Source organism: Panicum virgatum, chromosome 8N (assembly GCF_016808335.1).
Source record: "Panicum virgatum strain AP13 chromosome 8N, P.virgatum_v5, whole genome shotgun sequence".
In the NCBI taxonomy this organism is placed as follows: Eukaryota; Viridiplantae; Streptophyta; class Magnoliopsida; order Poales; family Poaceae; genus Panicum; species Panicum virgatum.
Genome location: NC_053152.1, coordinates 38,093,212 through 38,108,176, shown reverse-complemented (window position 1 = coordinate 38,108,176; position 14,965 = coordinate 38,093,212). Strand labels below are relative to the sequence as shown.

The window sequence follows — 14,965 nt, the reverse complement described above, 5'->3', positions numbered from 1 at the left end:
TATTACCAAGCTCTTACTAGGCTTTTACCGCCACAAAGCACAGGATGGCCAACCGGTGGCTAGTTCTTATCTTGAGAGAGTAGCACAACGATTGCAAAGCTCACATTCTTGCAGAAACCAGAAAGGTATGTGGAGCTTGGGAAGGCAACAATATTAGTATATCTGGAACACAATTTAGAAGAAGATAGTAATGATGAATAAGTATCCAAAGCACTAGCCTAGTTGCTGGCCTAAACATGTTCTTAGAATGAAACCAGATCGTTGCAACAAAGTAACTCAGCACAAAATGAAGCAAAGGCTAGCTCACAAGTGGTTCCTCTTCTATGTGCTCCCACTGCTGTTTTATTCTTTTTTTTTTTGCTCATTTCTTCACACTTTTTTCTTTTTGTATTTTTTCAATGTGTCCAAGAGCACAAAAAATGGAGGCTCACAAGATTTCACTTAAATCATTAATAAGCTTTGGTCTACAGAAAATCTGGAAGATACATTGAAAAAGAAAAATTCAACTTCGGATTTGAGATCTCTATCTTCCAAAGGGAATTTTAGGATTCTAATTTTGGCCTAACTGGTTTCGCCTTTATCACAGTTGTGAAAAATTTAATTCTGCCTAATTTTAGGAAAAAAGTTCACCCTATTTCAAGTTCGTATGAAAAAGCTATGTCCATTTGAAGTGAGACCTCCGAATTATGGTTTTGGAGAGGGTTGCAGCTAGGATTTGCACAATGGAAAGGCAGCGGATGGATGTATCGACGACCTGGTGGATGAAACAAGCTAAGCCAGCAGCCAAACTCAACTTAGGACACAAACTCAATACAACAAACTCCGAAACTAAATTGTGCAAAGGCTAAGAGTGAGGTTCTAGGATGAAAAAAAACAGTGGCAAAGTCAAAGGCGAAACTAGGGCTAATGGTGGATTGTGGGATGAAGGCAAAAACAAGTATGGTGGAAGTGCAAACCTGACGGTATATCTAAGTCTCTGATTACCACTTGATGGGAATGTGAGGGTGCCCTATCTTTAGTCAGGAGCATAACTATTGATTGGTTGACAACACAGCATCCAACTTTCGATCAATAAGTCCAGAGCCCGCAATCGAAGCACCATGTCGTCTCTTGGTTATCAACCGTGCACAGCCAATTGACCTCGCCACGAAGGGTAATCCTTACATGCAAATCGAAGAACACAAGCAAGAACAAGGAAGAACACACTCAACTGTAGAAATATCCTTGAATTAAGCACTTGAATGTGGGGTTTCACAAACCGATGACGGCATTGTTCTTGATAGATTAATCTAAGCAAAACCTCCATATCCTAACTAGGGTGACAGCTACTGAATATAAAGAGTTAGGGATGACCTCAACCGTCTGGTCACGTCCCTAATGGACCCAAAACAATACACGGCCCAACGGCCCAAAAGATGGAGTTGTAGCACCGAGACAGATTCTGGATGTCAAATTGCTTTGATGATTATTGATGATTCCGGACGAATTTGGGCATGAGACTGATTCAATTGGAATGTTTATCTTCTTAGCTTTCTGTGCATATGTAGAATGTACAAAACTAAGCCCGTAGACGATTTGGGCGTCCGTTTTAGCGCAGACTGCTCTGGACTCTGAGACAAACTCTAAGTCAACTTGATTTGGGCTTCCAACTGGACTTGCACGCCCCTTGCTGGTCGTCATCACCTCCAAGCCCTTCTCCACATATCTCCTAGCCCTCTACAAGGCTCCTATTAATAATATAATGATTAGGTAGCAATCTATTCTCAAACTCATATAAAGAAGTGCTTAGGAACGAGCTCATCTCTAAATTCAATTGTCGCACGCGAGATCTAGTGATTGGTGTTGGAAATATGCCCTAGAGGCAATCATATTTCCTTATATTCATGATTAATAAAGTGTTCCTTGAATATTCATGGATGACAACTTGTATTGATTAATGCTTATGTGAAGTATTTGTAAAACTCTTTATTTGTATGAATATTCTAAAGTGTTCCTAGTCGGAGTTCATGTGAGGACACACATGAATATTAGACTAGCACATGTATTAGTTGATTGACTACATTTCACAAGTCATAGACATATGGATGTCAAACTAATAATGTGGGCTCATGTGAGACATGAGATTGAATTGACCCAACACGAGATGATGACTTCTCATTACACAATATGTACGTTGTGTCCTAAGACCTGATATCATCGTATGTACTCAAGATGTGAGCCGACAAACACTGCACCGTAACTGGGTAGTTATAAAGGTGGCTTTCGGGTCTGTCAAGAAGTATGCTGTGAGACATGGTCGGTCAAGACGAGATTTGCCCCTCTCTACAAGAGAGAGATATCTCTGGGCCCCTCGAGTGATTTGGATCAGAAAATGCATGGCCATGCTAGGGTTCAGAGTTAACCAAGGATTCCGAATCACAGGATCGAGAAAGAGTGATCGGCTTCAAGCTAGACCAAATATCATGAGGCAAAGGGAACAACATGTATAAGATTGTGACGGCTCGACAGATATGAATCACGCGTGCTTAGGAGTTGACACATCTTGCTAGAGACCGCTATCAACTATTGGCCAGTAGGAGTACTAAGCCATGTCTACTCACGCATGAGCCCATAGGGTCACACACTTAAGGGCCAGAAGCCTAATGAGGATGAGATTCAAATTAGACTGGGCTTTGATGCACTAATGAGCCTAGAGAGACCCATAGAGTTGGACCTTTGGTGGGGGCTTAGAGCAGCCCACCTGAAGTTGGCGCCCATGGTGGGGCCCACTAGGGCCCATCTAGGGGCGCCCACCAAGGCTATAAAAGGAGGGGAGGAGGGGGGCGCCCCATCTGTAGCAGCCCTAGCCGCCCCTCAGTTGGCGCCCTCCTCCCTCTTTCTGTTGCTCCTCCTCCCGCGCATCAAGTCCTAGTTTGTTCTCGCGGATCTAGCAATCTGGAGAGCGATGCTTCTTCCCGTACGTGTGGACTTCGTGGAGGTGCTGCGCTTGCTACATAAGGACGAGCCGTTCGTGAGGAGGTTCACGCAACTGCACTGCCAGCTTCCATCTACACTACACCGACGCGCTACAGAAGTTTCGCAACCTTACGTCTAGTGGTAATCTCGTGATCTATAACTGCAGTAATCCTAGTTTATGCGGTAGAAAATTTTTGTTTTTGCTACCCCATATTCCTATAGTGGTATCAGAGCCAGTGCTGTCTCGTTATAGATGACGACGGCAGGTCTAGCGAAGGAAGTAACAATGGAATTTCCTACTGATGTGACCGATGACGACAGGTCTAGCAAAGGAAGTAACCTTGGGGCAAGGAGTTCAGGCTAATTTATGTTTGGAGAAAGAACTAACCTCTTTTTAAGATACAGCTTGTAAAATATATCAAGTTCACACTTCTCATATCAGTTCTGTTCGCCTAAACGACCGTTTATTCCGTTTAAACAACATTTAAACGGTAAATAGAGGCCACCCGTGTCGTTTATGCCCTAAGCGGTAAATTAAACAGTTGGACCGTTTAAACCCGTCTAAGCTGTCTAAATAGAGTTGAGTTAAACGTGATTAGATGATCTAAATGACTATTTAATTTATAATTTAGTCAAAAGGAGGATTACAACTACCACAATCAATATCAAACCAATTAGCATCATAAGTACATGAAGTGTTGTGGGTTTTAGATTTCTTCCAAAAAGATTATTTGGTACAATACTTACATTTTACCTGTGCAAATATGTAGACTTTCTAGTATATTTGACATCTATGTACATCAATATGTATATTTTAGTGTTACAATGACAAAGGGTTTGGGCCGTTTAATTCTGTTCAAACACCGTTTAAACGGCTTGAACGCTAAACAAAGGGTGACCGACTGTTTACCGTTTAGTGTTTAGGATAACATTGATATCAGTAACATTTATCTTCATCAATGTCTTTTTTTATTAACAATATATTGCTACATGCATCCACCAATTAATGGACCACCACATAAGTAGTAGCGGAGGCGCCTGTATCCATCCACGTACATATAGGCAACAAGTAATTAAGAGTATAAGAGTTATTTTCCGTCACCGGTCAAAATGCAAGCGGGATGGCGTGGGGATACCCAGCTTTAAGGAGATGCCTTGATGATCCTTCAGGATATTCATTGGAGATCAATGACTTTTGATTGTGTGCTATTCACACATGAAGTTAGGGATTTTAATAGAGAGGCTCCTGTCCTGCTAAGCTTGAATGTCAATTTGGAGCAGGTCGACATGTGTGGCTTGGCTTCCCTCCTGTATTCATTGATGTAAATATTTTACATTAAAGATATAAAATCCCTATCTCCGATCCTCTAAAAAATGATATTAAGTGCTCTTGTATGGGCACCATTTAACTCAAGATAGGGTAAATAAAAAGAATTCTCCCCAAAACTATAGCCAAAGTCTGGATAATCCCTAAACTATCATCTTAGTTGATTTTACCCCTAAACTTTGACCTTTGGTTCAAATTACCCTCTAATACAATTTGTCTTTTTCATTTATCCATGCATAGGTGAAGTTTTAAGTTAAAATTTTAGAAGATCATAGTACATATCATAACACATGTTAGAAAAACTACATCATAAATTTTTATTATTATTTGATAGGTTAGGATATTTAGTAATAAATTAATTATTGGAGTCTAATAACTTTTTAATATTCATTGTAATGTCCACTACTACCCTGCAAAATTTGAAACTCAAAATCAACTTGTGTATGTAGAAAAAAATATTAATTATATTATGGGGCAAAATAAACTAAATAGCATAGTTTGAGGGTAAATTGATCCAAATTATAGTTTAGGAAATTATTCAGACTTTAGTTGGGGTAAACTGAACTTTTTTGCTTTGCAAAATAGTTTGGTTTTGGAATTTTTTTGCTTTGCAAAATAGTTTGGTTTTGGAAACCTCATGAGTGTTTGTATGCAACCAAACCTTCCGATTGTTAATACCGTGGTATTGTCTAAGTCATAGCCATTTTGGAGTTCAAAAACTCTCGAGACCTCTTTTCTCCAAACCATGATTTTGCATGTCTTCGGCTTATTAAATTAACTGCAATTTCACGCTCTACTAAAGTTTTCTAATAAAACCATAACATTCAAACATGCCATAAACCCATTGTGAGCCTTGCCACTCTGGTGTTGGGCCTACGCTCGCGACTTTCACGTCTTGGCTCTGCTAAAGCCTTCCCTTCACTACTACTCTGAATGGATTCAGCAGCAACAGACTCTTTGGTAGGAGGACTACATATGCTAACAGAACATGTCAACTCCTATACATACATATAGATAGAACCTGCTAGCTATAGCAACTCCAGCATTAGCCTCTATTTGTCAAGTAGAGACTCCTACTCTTAGGGGCCTTCAATTTTTTACACTTGACTCCAACAGTAGCTTCTACTTTTCGGCCTCTACTTCTCAATGATATATAGCAACTATGTTTAATTATCTTATCCTTTTCCTTTTCTCTCTTCTTTCTCCCACACTGCTCTCTCTTCAGTCTACCCTGCTCGCCGCCGCGTGCGCTCCTCATGCACGCTAGCCGCCGCGCTCCCTGGCTCGCCGCCACACGCACTCTTCCAGCTAGCCCACCACGCGCGCTCCTCTGGCTTGCCCGCCGCCGCTCTCCTCGAGCTTGCCTGCCGCCGTGCTCCCGGGCTCACCATCATGCGCGCTCCTTCAGCTCGCTCGCCGCGCGTGCTCCCTTCGTCGCCGCTGCGCGGGCTCCTCCAGCTCGCCTGCCGCCTCTTGGGCCACTGCGGCGGCGTGAAGGAGTAGAGGCCCAACGGCAGTCAGTGCTGCGTCTCGAAGGAACTACACGGAGGAGAGAGGAGTGGCACGAGAGTAGGGGCATCCCTAGAGGCTCGTGGGAGAAGGGGCTCAGGGGAGAAAAGTAGAAGCCTAGGGGCTCAGGGGAGGAAAGTAGAAGCCTCCCTATAGTAGGGACCGGAGTAAGGTCTCTGATGGATCGGAACATGTTTTTTCATCTGCGTGCCTACTTTTTGAGTGGGGATTTAAGGCCCTATTTGGGAGGGCTTTAGCTCCGGCTCCAAAACCAGCTTCTGCTGGAGCCCTCCCAAATGGTAATTTTGGCAACAACTCCAAGCTTGGAGCTCCTTGGAGCCCCTAAAATCACGCTCACTGGAGCGGATTGAGCAAGGCGGAGCCAGAAAATGGTGGATCCGCCCGGCTCCGCGCGGGTGCTCCTCACCCTTTCCCCGCCTTGCCTTTGAGTGGGGCCGTTGAGACAGACGGTGGCGCTAGGGAGGAGATGGCCGGCAGCGGCCGCGGGCAGCCGCAGGGAGGAGGTTGAGGCGGCCGGCTATGACGGCGGGCTCCGGGCGGGAGACCGAGCGGCGGCAACGGAGGAGAAAGAGGTGGTGTCGGCGACCGAGAGCTTGGAGGCGGCGTCCATGGGGAGATGGTGGCCGGCGGCGGCCATGGGGAGGTGGTGGCCGCAGGGCGCGGCCTGTAGGGTCAGGGAGAAGTTGGCCGGCAGCGGCCACGGCAGGGGCAGCAGGGAGGGGTAGCAGGGAGGTGGCTGGGCCGGCGGCCGCGGGCAAAGGCCATGGGAGGCGCCGGAGGGAGTAGATTGCTGGCCGGAGGCCGCAGGCAAGGGCTGCGAGGAGGGGCCGCAGGGAGGAGGTGGCTAGCTGGCGGTTGCGGCCCTTTGCGGGCCACGGGGAGGATAGGGCGAGGTGGCCGATGGCGCTGGAAGGAGGAAGAGGCGACGGGAGGGAGATAGGGTAAGGAGGAAAGAGAAAGAGGGAAATAAAAATAAAAAATAAATGGTAAAATGAAAAAAGAAAATAGAAAAGGAAGGGTATTATGGATATTTTATCTTTCTATATATTTTATACAACCCGGAGGAGCCGTTTTGCCAAAAGTTTTCGAAAACGGCCCCACTCCTTCACAGAAGCTGCTCCGCCAGAGGAGCCGGAGCTGGAGCCATTTTTGGAGGAGCCGGAGCCCTGCCAAACAGGCCAGTAGGACAATGTATCATGTGCAAACCAACCTCTTCGTGAAACCATGCAAACTTAGGCCATATAATCAACATTTAAGGGGCATGCGCAGGGGGAGTGGGAGGAGAGATTTGCTAAAGTGTTATTAGAGGCAGGCGGTTAAGTGTAAAATTACCCAATCCACCCATGCCCCTTTGATGTTGGTCATATGATTCAGATTAGAAGTTTGCATGGTTACACGAAGAGGTTGGTTTGCACCTGTCCTATTTACATCCCAAAAATTTTTGCACATTACTCGTTACATCGAATCTTCAGATACATATATGGAGTATTAAATGCAGTTGAAAAAATAACTAATTACACAATCTAACTGATTAGCACGGCTCGAATTCTTTAAGCCTAATTAGTCCATAATTGGACATTATTTGTCAACTAACAACGAAATCCAATTTTTTTCACCAACTAAACACATAATAGAAGCTTTGCTGAAAATGCTCGGAACACTTCGTCAACCCCTAAAAAACTGAACATGTCATCATGCAGTCCGTCATCTCCTATACTCCTTCCGTCCCAAAAAATAAGTCATTCTAGAATTCAAAATTTGTCCCAAAAAATATGTCATCCTACCCTATTTGGAAAGTGCATGTGTATGCAAGAATCAATTAGTGCCAAATAAGGGTAATAAATAGGGGCAAACATAGTTATTTTACCTTCTTGATAATCTGTCCTAAAATTTCTAAAATGACTTATTTTTTTGGACGGAGGGAGTACTACATACGCGCCGGAACAGACACTAGCGACGGCCCGGCTTAAAGACCGGGCACATCAACAGGGGCGGATTCAATGTAAATTTGGGAGCCATGTGGCTTGGCCCCTGGCTCCCCCCCCCCTCGTCTACGCCCCTGTACATCCATGCCCGCACGCATTGGTTTCCTCGTTAGGATCAGAATACGGCCTGCTGTCTGCAAACGCCCCTATATATATTATGTGACTATATCGGGCGAGAAAAAGGGTGGCCACCACGCATTACCAAAATTGAGTTGAGGCAATCCATGGAGTGGACATCGCCGCCGGCGCTGCTGATCAGTGTCGTCGCGGCTGTCCTGGCCACGGCGGCGGCGGGATCGGCGGCTCCGTTGGGGCTGCCAGGATGCCCGACCAGCTGCGCCAACGTGACCGTGCCGTACCCGTTCGGCATCGGCGCCAACTGCTCCCTCTCAACTGGCTTCAACCTCACCTGCGACCACACGTACAGCCCGCCGAGGCTGTTCGTCCAGGGGGTCCAGGTCACCGACGTATCTCTCGACGAGGCCACCGTGCGCGTCCTCAATGAGGTCATCGTAACCGGTGGCTTCAATTCGACCCTCGACCTGAGTTCCTTCGGGATGGGATTCCTCAGCGGCGGCCGTGGGCCTCTCGTCCTGGCGTTCGGACGCAACGATTTCTTCGTCACCGGCTGCAACGTGCAGGCCACGCTGCACGAGCTCAGCCGCGACGCGACGCGCCGCTCATCACGGGGTGCTCCTCATTCTGCTCGCTGAACAGCCAGCGCCGCGGGTGGGGATCACTCGACGGCGGCGGCGGCTGCCACGAGTGCCACGGCACCGGCTGCTGCAAGGCGGCCATCCCCTCGTTGTACAGCACCTACATCGTCCATTACGGTTGGGTGGCCTTGATCGGTGACGTCGACCCGGGGATCCAGAGCTTCGTGACCATTGCTGAGAAGAGCTGGATGCAACAAGCCTGGTGCCGGATGATGATCGGCGGAGGAAAGCAGCTTCACGAAGCCCCGCCGCCGGATCTATCCATGGTTCCGGTGCTGCTGGAATGGGCGATGGACTCGACGCTGGGGCCATCGTCTTCGGATAGCGCCGCCACTTCCAGATGCCCCAAGGACGGTGCCAGCAGCGCATGCAAGAGCAAGCATAGCTCTTGCAACGAAGTGGACAAGCCCTTCCACCGTGGTTACAAGTGCCGGTGCTTACCGGGCTACCATGGCAACCCTTACCTCGCCGACGGATGTCAAGGTTGGTATCATGTGTAGTGTGTACTAACGATTTGTGACAACCTTTCTCCTGTTCTCATCTGCGTTCCTTGTGGTTTACTTTGCGTCTGGCGGCGGCTTAGACATCGACGAGTGCGCTGATCCAAAACACTATGGTTGCTACGGCGAATGTAACAACATGCTTGGGACGTTTGAGTGCCGATGCCGCCGAGGATTTCAAGGCAACGCTTCCATGGTACACGGTTGTGTAAAATCTTCTCAAGGTAATTAACAAAACTAGGGATGAAAACGGTCGGGAACTATCGGGAAAACTTCTTAACCATTTCATTTCCTATATTTTTTGGCCGGGAACGGGATCATGAACGGGAAAGTCGGATGGGCACTACCATAAAAACTGCATTTGGCACCGGTTGGAGAATGCCTTTGGTACCGGTTTTTTGAACCGGTACCCCCAAAGTGGTACCAAAGGCTCAGCCTTTGGTACCGGGTAAAACAACCGGTGCCTAAGCCTTCAAAATTCACGCAAAATATTCTCTTTGGTTGGGACTCGCGACCTCTAGCCTCGCACGTTGCTGCTTTACCATCTCAGCTACACAGTTGTTCTGATCGAGTAGGAGATATTTTCCTTTTAAAGTAACCAATGGATGAGCCTAAGGTACCGGTTGGTAACACCAACCGGTACCTAAGGCTCATTCATAAATTTCATCCACCCCAAAAGTACCGGTACGGAGATGAACCGGTACCTATGCGGTACTTTTGGGGTGGACCTAAGGCTTGTTTTTTAGTAGTGAGGAAAACGAAATTGGTACTACGGGATACCGAGAACAGAATATTTCGATCGGGAATATGTTGATTACGATCGGAAATCGGTAATTTATAACGGGAACACCATCATAACCACTTCATACATTAAGCTCAACAAAATAGCTACAACTAAGTATATATTATACACAAACAAGAGATGTATAATGAGATAATATAGTTAGCACTTGGCAACCTACAGTTGGCTGTTCAGTCAAAGACTCACCATACATACTCTATCAGTATAGCAGCAAATGTAGGCGCACAAGCATAACACACAGCACTGCAGGCCTGCTGCAGCGCATAGGCGCATAGGCACAGCACACAGCACGCCTTGGGAATGGGCACAGGAACAACCAGTAAGAATGGAAGCAGATCGGATTCGCATGGAATCGGATTCGGATAGCACTTTTTATCACATTTTAAATCGAATACGAATACGAATTTGGATATTATCGGATACGAATACAAAACGAATGCCTCGGATTCGGATTCGGATTCGAATTCGGATATTGGCTTGATATATGAGCTAATGTTTAGCTATTTTCTTTATTAATAGTTTTAGATTATAAAATCATTATAGTACAAACTAAAGTATAATAATATTATAATAAATATAGCTAGTTAAAAATAATTTATTTATCAATAAATATGTTAATAAATAAATACACATAAATAAAATTAGAAAAAAAGTATATTGCAATAAACATATAAATAATTTTTATTATATATAAATAAAAAATATAGAGGTAATTTGAAGATAAAATAAGAATACATAAAAGTAAATTTAATATAAAATTAATAATGTGGGTGATGAGAAATAAATATAATTTTTAAATAGTTTTTTAATGAAACGGATACGAATAGTGTCGGATATTGTCGAATACGGATGTGGAATCGGATAGAGAAAATCAATGAAAATCGAATTCGGATGTATCCACTTTACTACCATATTTAATTCGAATACGAATATCCATATTGATGTTTAAATTGATACAGATATCGGATAATTGGGATATTCGGTATCCGTTTCCCATCCTCACACAAGGCACAGGCGCATAGAGGCACAGCCAGCACAGAGCCACATCACAGCGCACAAGCGCACAGCCGGCGCTCGGCGCGCACACAGCGCACAGGCGCACAGGCCCACAGGCAGCTGCACGCTGCATGCCTTGGGCCGTGGGCCGCTGGACGTGCAGGGTGGGAGGGTGGTGGAGTGAGTAAAGAGTTGTGGGCTGAATACTAAGTTTGGTCTGTACAAATTCGGGAAATACCGCAGGGATTTTTGTGTGTATATACGGGATCCGCGAATACGGTCGGGAATACCCTCTTCCTGATTTCGTTCATGTTCCTGTTGTTTCTTCCTGTTTCATGTTCCTGTTTTTCCTACAAAAACGGAATACGATCGGTATACGGTGTCGTCATTACGGGATTTTTCCATGCCCGCTTTCATCCCTAAATGAAACTCCCATCTGTAGACTCATCATCCCTAGGGACCGGGGCCGGGCGACTCGGACGGCAGGGCTGCGCCCCACCCATTCCGCCCCACCAGCTCGCAGCTGCGGGAGCTCACTGTGGAAGTCTGTTCGGCTGCAACTAGAGTGCAGCAGCTAGGCGCGATCATCTCCTCTATGTGCCCCCCCTCTCTTGGTCACTAACAACCTAGGTGCTGGCGGCGCTCAGCCTTGGGCAGATGGAACCTAAATCTGGCGTCGCCGCACCCGGATCTAGCATTTCTCCACCTGTCTTGTTGTCGGGGTGGTTCCCTGGCGGATCCTCTCTCATAAGATAAGGGATGTGGGGTGGCTCGGTGGTGGTTCGGACGGGGGCCTCCATGTACACATATTTTGTTGGATTTTTTTATGGATTTCTCTCCGTATGTTCTCTAATAAGGATGAACATGGAGGCTCTAAAAGGAGATTCTTTTTCACTACTAGAAAAATAAATTAACAGTGATATTTTTTTGGAGCTCTCAGATGGGCACAAAAAATAACCGCCTCTGTTAATGCCCAGCATTAACAAAGGCGGTCATTCCCTATTAACTTAGGCGGTTACAGAAACCGCCTTGCAAAATCGATTAATACAGACGGACATCTTTAACGTGACCGCCTCTGTTAATACCCCTATTTCAGAGGCGGACACGTTATAGAAAACTGCTCAGTTAATAGGCCGAGCCCAATAAAGCTCATATACCCGAGCCAAACCCTAACTCCAATCTCTCTCTCCCTCCAATCTCTCGCTCCCTTCCTATGCTCAGATCCACGCCCTCCTTCCGCTCCTCTCAGGCGGCCGCGGCAGCTGGCCTCGGCTCAGGCGGCCTCGGCGGCGGCGCGATGGGCGAGCGGCGTGGCGGCCTCAGGTGAGCCCGCACGCTCAGGGCGGCGAACGACGGTCTTGGCGCAGCGGCCTGGCGAGTGGCACAGCAGGCTCACGGTGGCGAGCGCCGGTGGCCCCGGTGAGTAGTGGCCTCGGCGGCGGCGCGGCAGCCTCGGCCTCGTCTCAGACACAGTGGCCTTGGGTGAGCCCGCACGCTCAGGGCGGCCCCAAGTGGCGCGGCGGGCGGCGGCCCCGGCGCGACTACCGGCGGCGGTCGGGGCGGCGGCCCCGAGCGGCGTGGTAGGATGGGTTCGGTGGGCCCATGATGGGCTCGGCAAGCCTTTCCTTTTTTTATTTTTCTGTTCCAAACAGAGGCGATTGCCTTTGACCACCTCTGGAAATGTTTTTCGACCGCATCTAAAAAGAATATTGCAGTAGTGTTTATTAATATATTAAGATCTTACTTGTTTCCAGAATGCATCAGTAACTAGATAATTACTCTACCGTTTCAATATAATACCAAAAAGAAAAATGTTGACATTTTGAATTCTAGGTCCAATTGAAATAACCAGCAAACCAGCATTTCCGTATATCACCTGGACCGGTGTGTAAGTCAAAAGAAGTTCCAACTAAAGAGATACAAGAGAAAATAGTGTTTTAATAAAAACAAATAAGATGATCACTTCCACTAAAAAATGAATAAGAAGTGTATGTAAATGATCACTTGTTCTCATAATACTGTATGCGCGTATGATTATCATATTTGACATTGTGACTCATAAGATGATCACTTCCACAAAATAATGTGTTTGTATTTGTTACATCATTTGCAACCAATTTCATAAAGTTTCTTTGTAGTGCATCGAAACTCAAAGTGGATATAGAAGAAAATTATGTTTCATATTATCCTTAAATATATTTTGGAGAACTCATATATATGTACTTTCAGGCCTAAGCATTGCCCTAGGGGTTGGAAGTGGTGCAATGGTTCTTATTCTAGCCTTGAGCACCATGATTATACTTCAAAAACTTAAGAAAAGAAGGATAATGAAGCAGAGACAAAGATTCTTCAAGCAAAACCATGGGCAGTTGCTACAACAATTGGTATGCCAAAGAGCAGATATAGCAGAAAGAATGATAGTTACTGAAGAAGAGCTAGAAACAGCTACCAACAACTTTGACAAAGCTCGTAAGCTTGGTGGTGGAGGCCATGGCACAGTTTATAAGGGAATTTTATCAAGCCAACACGTTGTGGCAATTAAGAAGTCAAATATTGTGATACAAAAAGAAATTACTGAGTTTATCAATGAGGTTGCTATTCTTTCTCAGGTAAACCACCGAAACATTGTAAAATTGATTGGATGTTGCCTTGAGACAGAAGTTCCGTTACTTGTCTATGAGTTCATCTCCAATGGAACCCTTCACAATCATCTTCATGTTGAACACTCAATATCATTATCTTGGAAGGATAGGCTAAGAGTTGCAATTGAAACTGCTAGAGCTCTCACATATTTTCACTCGCTTGTATCAACACCAATAATCCATAGGGATATCAGGTCTCCTAATATACTCCTCGATGACATGTTAACTGTGAAGTTATCTGACTTTGGAGCTTCAATGTATATTCCTATCGATGAAGAAGTGGTACATACAGATGTGCAAGGGACATTAGGATATTTGGACCCTACTTACCTTATCACCGGACACCTCACTGAGAAGAGCGATGTCTATAGTTTTGGTGTACTTCTCATAGAGTTGCTTACTAGGAAGCAGCCCGTCTCCTACAGATCCTGTCAAGGTTTCAATCTTGTTAACCACTTTGTTACCCTCCTCTCACAAGGCAACCTAGATGAAATATTGGACCGGCAAGTCGCGAGGGAGGGTTGATGGAGAAGTTGTCGATATCGCTCTGTTGGCACAGATGTGTGTTAAAGTTTAGCAGTGAGGATCGGCCAACAATGCGGCAAGTTGAGATGACACTAGAGAGCATTCAAGCGGCAAAGGAGTTTCTAGTGATGTGACCGATGATGACAGGTCCAGCGAAGGAAGTAGTCTTGAGGCAAGGAGCTAGGACTAATTTATCTTTGTAGGAAGAACTAATCTCTTTTTATCATAGCTTGTAAAATTTATGTCAAGTCCACACCTCTCCTATCAGTCACATTTGTATTCATCAGTGTCTTTTTCATTAACAATGTATATTACTACAAGCATCCACCAAGGGGGTGTTTAGTTTCCAAAAAAGTTCTTTAGTATTCGTCCCATCAAATTCTGGACACATGCATGAAATATTAAATGCAGTTAAAAAATAACTAATTATATAGTTTAACTGATTCATACGAGACGAATCTTCTAAGTCTAATTAGTTCATGATTAGACATTAATTGATAAATAACAACGAAAGTGTTACAATACCAAAATCCTAATTTTTTCACCAACCAAACACCCTCCAATTGATGGAGCAACAACGTATAAGAGTTTTTTTACTGGAAAAAAAAAACTAGAATTATACTCACCATGGCTATCGTGTAACGACCACCTGCTACCCTGCAACTACCAACTGCCCCCGACCTGTGCTCGGCGGCTCGGTCGTGTAACCCAGGCAGCCAATACCGTACTGTTATGCTCTATGACTGTGTTTAGATCCTTGAAAAATTGGTACGAAAAGTCACATCAAACACTGTAGTATACTGTAGCACTTTTCGTTTGTTTGTGGTAAATATTGTCCTATTATAGGCTAACTAGGCTCAAAAGATTCGTCTCGCAACGTATATCAAAACTATGCAATTAGTTTTTTTATTTACCTATATTTAGTATTTAATGCATGGGTCATTTGCTATATTTAATGTTTCGATGTGATTTTGATGTGATGGAAAG

The 14,965-nt window shown here is 45.2% G+C and overlaps 1 pseudogene; it reads left to right on the top strand.

Moving 5' to 3' along the window:
- Nucleotides 1–8,021: 8,021 nt before the first annotated feature.
- LOC120685020 lies at nucleotides 8,022–14,112 on the top strand (annotated as a pseudogene).
- Nucleotides 14,113–14,965: the final 853 nt, after the last annotated feature.